The 7671-nt window shown below is 43.0% G+C and overlaps 1 pseudogene; it reads left to right on the top strand.

Annotated features, from left to right (window-relative positions):
* The first annotated feature begins 200 nt into the window (after window positions 1–200).
* Window positions 201–569, top strand: LOC145398361 (protein GVQW3 pseudogene; annotated as a pseudogene).
* Window positions 570–7671: the final 7102 nt, after the last annotated feature.

Below are 7671 nucleotides of genomic sequence, written 5' to 3'. Positions count from 1 at the left end.
TAATGAAGTATATCACAGTATTGCCCAGCATCTCAGCACTGTATGAGAAAAGCAGCAGTTCAATTAACCTATTATCATTCTTTTCACAGGTGGTTTTGTAGCTCCTGTCAAGTGCCCTGTGTCACAGAATGAGCCTTGAGCAAAGGATTAACATCAGGTTCTTGGCTAACATGGGAAAAACTCCTGCAGAAACCCTTGCCATGCTGAAGGATATGTACGGAGAGGAAACAGTGTCCCGTACATGTGTCTATGAGTGGCACATGAGGCTCAGGATGGGGCGGGGTGACATGAAGGATGACCCAAATCCAGGATGTCCCTCAACAACAAGAAATGATGCCAACATCCAGAAGGTCAAGGAATTGGTGCAGAGTGATCGCAAACTGACGATCAGAATAATGGCTGAGCAACAGGGATTATATAAGGAGTCAATGAGGTCCATCTTATTGAAAGATTTGGGCATGCGGAAGATTTGTGCAAAGTTGGTGCCCAAACTGCCCTCCGAGGACCAAAAGACCCGCCATGTGGATGTGTCACGGGACATTTTGGAGCATCACCCCGCTCCATCCTGAACTTCTTGTGCCTCTCATAGACACGTGTGCAGGACACTGTTTTCTGTCCCTACACATCCTTCAGCATGGCAAGGGTTTCTGCAGGAGTTTTCCCAAGTTAGCCAAGAACTTGACGTTAATCCTTTGCTCAAGGCTCATTCTGTGACACAGGGCACTTGACAGGAGCTACAAAACCACCTGTGAAAAGAAAGACAATAGGTTAATTGAAGTGCTGCTTTTCTCATAGAGTGCTGAGATGTTGGGCAACACTGTGATGTACTTCATTACTGTATGGCTGATGAATTGTGTCATTAGCAGCCAAAGTCTCGTTTCTTTTTTGTCACACCTCGTGTATATATATATATATATATATATATATATATATATATATATATATATATATATATATATATATATGAGGTGGTTTGGCCATGTGGAGAGGATGGAGGGTGAAAGACTGACGAAGAGAATGTATGTGAGTGAGGTGGAGGGGGAAAGAGGGAGGGGAGGCCGAGGATGAGATGGAGAGATGGCGTGGAGAGGTATATGAGAGAGGGGTGTGAGTTGGGAGCAGGGGGAGTGAAATGGCGGGGGACAGGGCGACTTGGAGGCGATTTGTTTGTGGCCACCCCAAACGGGATTCAGGCGTCTGGCAATATATATATATATATATATATATATATATATATATATATATATATATATATATATATATATGGAGCCTCAGTGGTAGAGTGTGCGTTTCGTACAAGGGTGGACCACGGTTCGCCCCCCGCCAGGGTAATATGCTTTGGGAGTGTTCACCCGGCCACGTACTGCATTGGCAGACACAAGGGGTGCTGTGGTTGAACCAGTGTCGCTTACCGTAAAGTATGCTTGCACCTAGTCGGCTTGCGCGGGCCGATTACACTTGCTTCATAGACTACACACACATCCAAAGCCACTCCAACACTACAATTACACTTACAAGCACTTCTCACCCTACATACAATCTCTACTTGACAGCCTAAGCCACTTTGTAGAGATACATTGGCTGTATCGTCCCGGCTTCGGTCGGGATAGGCCGGTCCTGCAGTGGATACTCAAACGGCTAATGATGATGATCATATATATATATATATGTATATATATATATATATACATCCCATTGGATCCTGGAATTCCTGTGCGAGAGATTTTGCTGGAAGGGTGCTAGGCGTACCGCCCTCCGCCTGACGGCTCATAATCTCGAAGCTCATATGTCCCTTCTTCATTAATTTTTGAATATGCCCAGTTTCGTCCTATATTGAGGACACTGGGTGCCAATGGGTTAAATATATATATATATATATATATATATATATATATATATATATATATATATATATATATATATATATATATATATATACATACAGTAAAATCCATTAATTCGAATGGCAGTGGTCCGAGAAGCATTCGGATTATCAGATTTTTCGGATTTTGGGGTGGGATCCCTAAGACATTTCTATCTATCTATCTATTGCCAGACGCCACAATCCCGTAAGGGGTGGCCATTGACTCTGAGTTATTTGTTTTACGGGAAGGGGCACTAACCCTCCACCAACCCACTTGCTGAACTAAGACATTTAATTTCATGTTTAAACTGAAATTTTACCAAATGGTTCACTTTTCATTCATTCATAATACAATATAGCACATATTAAAAATACATATTACACAAATTTTTTTACTTAATAATGTATTACTGAAGACACCAACTGAAACTGGTAAATTATGAGATGGGTTGTTTAACTCACCAGTAATGCATAGTGTTGAAAACAGCAGTTGTAGGCAGGTAAATCCAATTAGACAGTGTAAGTCCTGCGTTAATAATAATATGCACGTATTGTAAAAGTACAAAAACTTAATATGTATTACTCTGGAAAATCCCTTAAACCTATGGTACGCCGCCAGACAATTCGCCATCAAAATATGGACGATTCCCCATCAGGACAATTCCCCGTCATTCTATAAATATACTTATTATTGATTAATTGATACTTTAATAACTAATTTTCAGAGGGATCTATCAAAGTCTATGTTCATTCAATAGCGTAGGCTTTGGATATCATTCATAAGTTGCACTTTTAGACAATAATTATCCTGTTTATACCTCGCTGTAGTTGACTTTGAATTATATTCTAGTGTCACCGATAGTTGTCTTCATTAATTTCCACTGGTACTACAACATCCTGGATAAATTTTAAAATGACTTTAAAGAAATACAAGTATTCATAAACTAGTGTACTTGCTAAATAAACTGATATATAAATAAACGACGGGGAATCGTCCTGACGACGGAATGTCTTGTTATTGTTGTAACGGCGAATTGTCCCGAAACCATCCAAAAGTGGTCCGTTGTTTACGAGGAGTTGCTAGTCCATGCATTACCTGATCCATGACCACACCGCTCGGCACTTGGGCGCATATGGCGCCCAGTTTGGATTTTTTTATTTAGATTTTCTTTACTTTTGGTGTTTTTGAAAGCCTTCTTCAAAAATTCGGATTATTGGAATTTTCGGATTATTGGTGTTCGGATTAATGGACTTGTTACTGAATATATATATATATATATATATATATATATATATATATATATATATATATATATATATATATATATATATATATATCTGGTTAGTACTTGGATGGGTGACCGCCTGGGAACACCAGATGCTGTTGGCATCCCTACGTGTAAAGTGGGGTTGGTGGAAGATTAGTGCCCTTCCCTGTAAAACAAACTCTAAACCCTTGGCCACCCCGTCTGGGATACATGGCGTCTAGCAATGAATGAATATATATATATATATATATATATATATATATATATATATATTGTCACGGGGTTTTTAAAATATCACTGTGTTTTTTTATATAAATGGTTAAATGTTATTTAAATTGATATTAATATTCAATAATATTGAAGAGCAGAGACAATGATTGTCTTGCTACATCAAGCAACGATTACTTTACGCTGACTTGCTACGATTCTCTAAGATCGAGAATTTATAAACTTTCTCAACAGTACACAGCAGAGACTAATTACTCACAATTGCTGAATTACTGTACTGTTAGCCTCTGGAGAAAGTTACTTCACCCCTGACAATAAATAACTAATACTAATAATAATAACATCAGGTTCTTGCTGATGCATTAACTCCTGGCACAACGGATTTTAAGTTAATACAACAAGACTGGTCTAAGTACCAGTTATGAAAGCAAACGTTTATGCAAGCTAGGAGCTATATGGAAAATAAGCTTAATTATGGAGAAATGTAACAAGATTTTACTTTACATTGAGCTCAAGAAAGGAACTGTTAAATTTATTAATCACAAAAAATAAATTTAACGTTACAATTCAAATCAAATTAAATGAGACGCACTCACTCACTCACACAATAGCTAAATACTTACGCCTAGGAAAAAACACCTTAACTAAGCTCTTAAAACTAGGATTATACAAAAGGAAATACCGGTCGATGAATGCTATGTATCACCCGGGGGGGGTGGGAGGACTGGATTAACTGTGAAGTGGAGTTTGGGTACTAGCTGACCTCTCACACTGCTGGCACCGGACCTTCCTCCGTCACAACAAACACTAGACTGAATTCAAATCGTGGGAAAGAAAAGCGGAGCACTTGGTCGTATTTTCTAATGGTCGAGTGAGTGAAACGCGCCCAAAACAATCGCTCATCGGAAGCGCTAATGTCTCACACAGAGACGATCACGTATGACAATGAAAAACTGATTTGACAAAGCTTCCGTCCGAATGAGCGGTTAACTGAACGATAAACAGTGAGTTTTCCACTAATAGTTCGTGGCTTCTCACAAAAGGGAAACGTCGCGAATTGATTCGTGACATTACGCCCTTACAAAGTTAAATTTTTTCCTTATGGGAAAAAATTTGTGGATATATATATATATGTTCACATCCTAAGTCATTCGCACAAGATTCACACTGTGGTGTGTGTGCTATCCTGCTACAGGAGAAAGTCGCAGTCGCCAGTGAGCGAAAAAACCTCGTATTTACGTTAATAGAAGCAAGCTTGAGGGAAAAACTCCATGGCGATGGTGAAAATCCTGTACTCAGGTCAAACTGAGCGAAAAGTCGCTACATTTACACTGACAACTAATTGTTGTGTAGTGTGATGTATGTAATACACGGTGTAGGTGTGACAGTTGTAGTGTGACTGTACCTATGTGTAAAATGACACAATAATAATAATATGACGACGACGAAGGCAGAGGAGAAGAGGCGGCAGCGTGCGGCAGACGATCAGCTGGGCCGCACAGCAAAACTGCTACACCCATTGCTGAACCTGCAAAACCAATTGAGGTGGAGCATCAAAAGTGTCAATGAGACAAAATTTTATTATGTTACAATTACTCTCTGCCTAGCAGTCAGTGCTACGACGTACATTCGAGGTCGCCATTAATTATAGCACACGATTAGTGTCAGCAAGTTGAGAATCCTTGTGCAAACTCGGGTCTTCCATAGCCTCGAACCGCACACAGGTCCTCAGCCTGTGCCTTAACCTACAGTTCTTATATTAATATCGGAGAGCTGAGAATCCTTGTGCAAACTTGGGTCTTCCATAGCCTCAAGTCGCCTCTGCGGAGTTCTCACTTCCCCCTTAACCTACAGTACTTATATTAGTACTGGGAAGCTGAGAATCCTTGTGCAAACTCGGGTCTTCCATAGCCTCGAATCGCCTCTGCGGAGTTTTCTCTCGAATTTCCCCCTTAACCTACAGTACAATACTTATATTAGTACCGGGAAGCTGAGAATCCTTGTGCAAACTTGGGTCTTCCATAGCCTCAAGTCGCCTCTGCGGAGTTCTCTCTCGAACTTCCCCCTTAACCTATAGTACTTCTATTAGTACCGGGAAGCTGAGAATCCTTGTGCAAACTTGGGTCTTCCATAGCCTCAAGTCGCCTCTGCAGAATTCTCACTTCCCCCTTAACTTACGGTACATAATATGTATGTACAGGCCCTGGACATAATGTGTCCTGTGGGGCCAATGGGCGAGACGTCAGGTCTGCACCCACATCACCACTACCCTGTCTCTCAACTGTCTCAGAGATTACGGGTGTGGTTACAAATGGCACAGGAAGGGCATGTCCCTGATTAGTGGTGATACTTTGGCACACACTGCAGGAACGGACAAAACTATCTATGTCCTGTCCCATCCCTGGCCAGAAAAAGTCAGCTCGGATACGGCCCTGGGTCTTCCTTTTGCCCATGTGACCTCCTGAGGCTGAACAATGATCCCATTGTAACACTGCTAGGCGGTACTTGGCGGGAACGACAAACTGCAGTCGAACCTCGCCCTCGGGTGTTCGTGACTCACGGTAGAGCCGTCCTTGTTTGCGAAGGAACTTGGCTCGACCTCCCCGTGAATACTTTATCACTCGACCCTTTTGTTTGTTCCGCACGGTAGCAAGTGTCAGGTCAGAATGTTGTTCTTGTACAACAAGTTGACTACACATCAGATCTTGCGGCGATTCAATGATCACTGGGGTGACACAGTCTGGAGCCTTAGCCATGGCTCGTGTTACCGCAGCAGCCGAAGTCTGAGTAGCGTCATCGGAGCAACTATCCTTGACTCCATTAATATTGCCTACTATAAAGTCAAATAGAGGCTCTGGCATGACAACTGCAAGTGTCGTACCAGTATAAAATGGAGATGCCACCTGGATACATGCCTCAGGGAACAATCTCACTGATCCATCAATAAGCTTTGCATGGATCTGTCGACCTGTATACTGCTCAGGCCGAACTAAACTCTGCTTAACAGAGCAACCTGAGGAACCATTGTCTCTCAGGACCTTCACAGGAATGTCTCCCACAAACCCTTGCTGAACAAGGAAGGTACTGTCACCTGTGGGAGGGCCTGTGGAGGAAGCAGATAGCCACACATGAGGCTGCTGAATTGATGCGGCAAACATTGTGCCTTGTGAACTATAAGGAGATGGAACATTGGCCATCTGTGGAGGGGGGTTCACTGTCACTGTGGGACTAGTGAACTGTGGGGAAGTACCCACACTGGTAAGGACGTGACCACCATGCTGCTGCTGAGGAATGAAGGCTGCATTCGCTTCCTGCCTCTTTTGAGCTGGTGGTGAAAAAGTTTGTCCCGAAGGTCGATTGCGTAGCTGATACTGCTGCTGGTTAGGGTGTTTGTTGTACCTCTTCCACTCAAGTTTCTGAGTGTTTTGCCCCTGGTCCTTCCACTGCGGTTTTGGACCTTGGCCATTATTCTGAGAATGGCCTTCTTGCTGGGGTTCAGTCTGAGACGGCTTCCCAGACTTGGCAGTATCTTTTCTCCTCCAGGTGTTTTGCTTACGAGTTTGATACCCGTATGCAGTAAAGAATGCGTCAGCCTTCTCTGCCATTTGGCTGGCATCTTTCACCTGGCAGATCTTAAGCTGTGCTATAAGCTCAGCAGGCCACGAACTCTCTAGCTGTGTACGCAGCATAAGGTCAATTATCCCCTCACGCGTGGAAGGAGTTTCATCTTTCTCCATCCACTTATTTAAGTAAGCTGTGAGACGATCAAGGAACTGAACAGCTGTCTCCTTGTCTTGGAGACGAGCTCGCATGAACTGAACTTTGGCGTCGTCTACTGTGAGACCATACGCCTTAATGAGTGCAGCTTTCATCATCTCATATGTGACATTGTCTCCACGAATTCTGTGGAGAATATCGAGGGCAGGGCCCTCAAATAGGCTAAGAAACTGAAGCCGCTTAGCTGCCTCATCCAGTTGATACATGTCTGCCATGTCCTCAAAACGAGCTATGTACGGCTCGATTCGCTCGCTTTCCTTGTATGAAGGAAGCTCGATGCGTGGGGTCGCCAGGACATGTGCAGGGAGAACGCTCGTGGAGCTTGGACCAACTGCAGCAGACGTGTCTGAAGCCAAGGAATCTCGCTTGAACTTCAGCACTTCAAGTTCATGTCTCTTGCGTGCTTCTCGCTCGGCACGTTCGTGTTCTCGTTCTTTGTCTCGCTGTTCACGCTCGTATTCGCGCTGTTCTCGCTCTTGTACTAGTTCGTGTTCGCGCTGTTGTCGCTCGTAATTAAACCGTGAGAGAACGTAA

The sequence above is a fragment of the Coenobita brevimanus genome, chromosome 5 (assembly GCF_032717465.1).
Source record: "Coenobita brevimanus isolate Jiangsu-jjx chromosome 5, ASM3271746v2, whole genome shotgun sequence".
NCBI lineage: Eukaryota > Metazoa > Arthropoda > Malacostraca > Decapoda > Coenobitidae > Coenobita > Coenobita brevimanus.
Note: the sequence above shows the minus strand (reverse complement) of the source record. Positions and strands in the feature narration are given on the sequence as shown.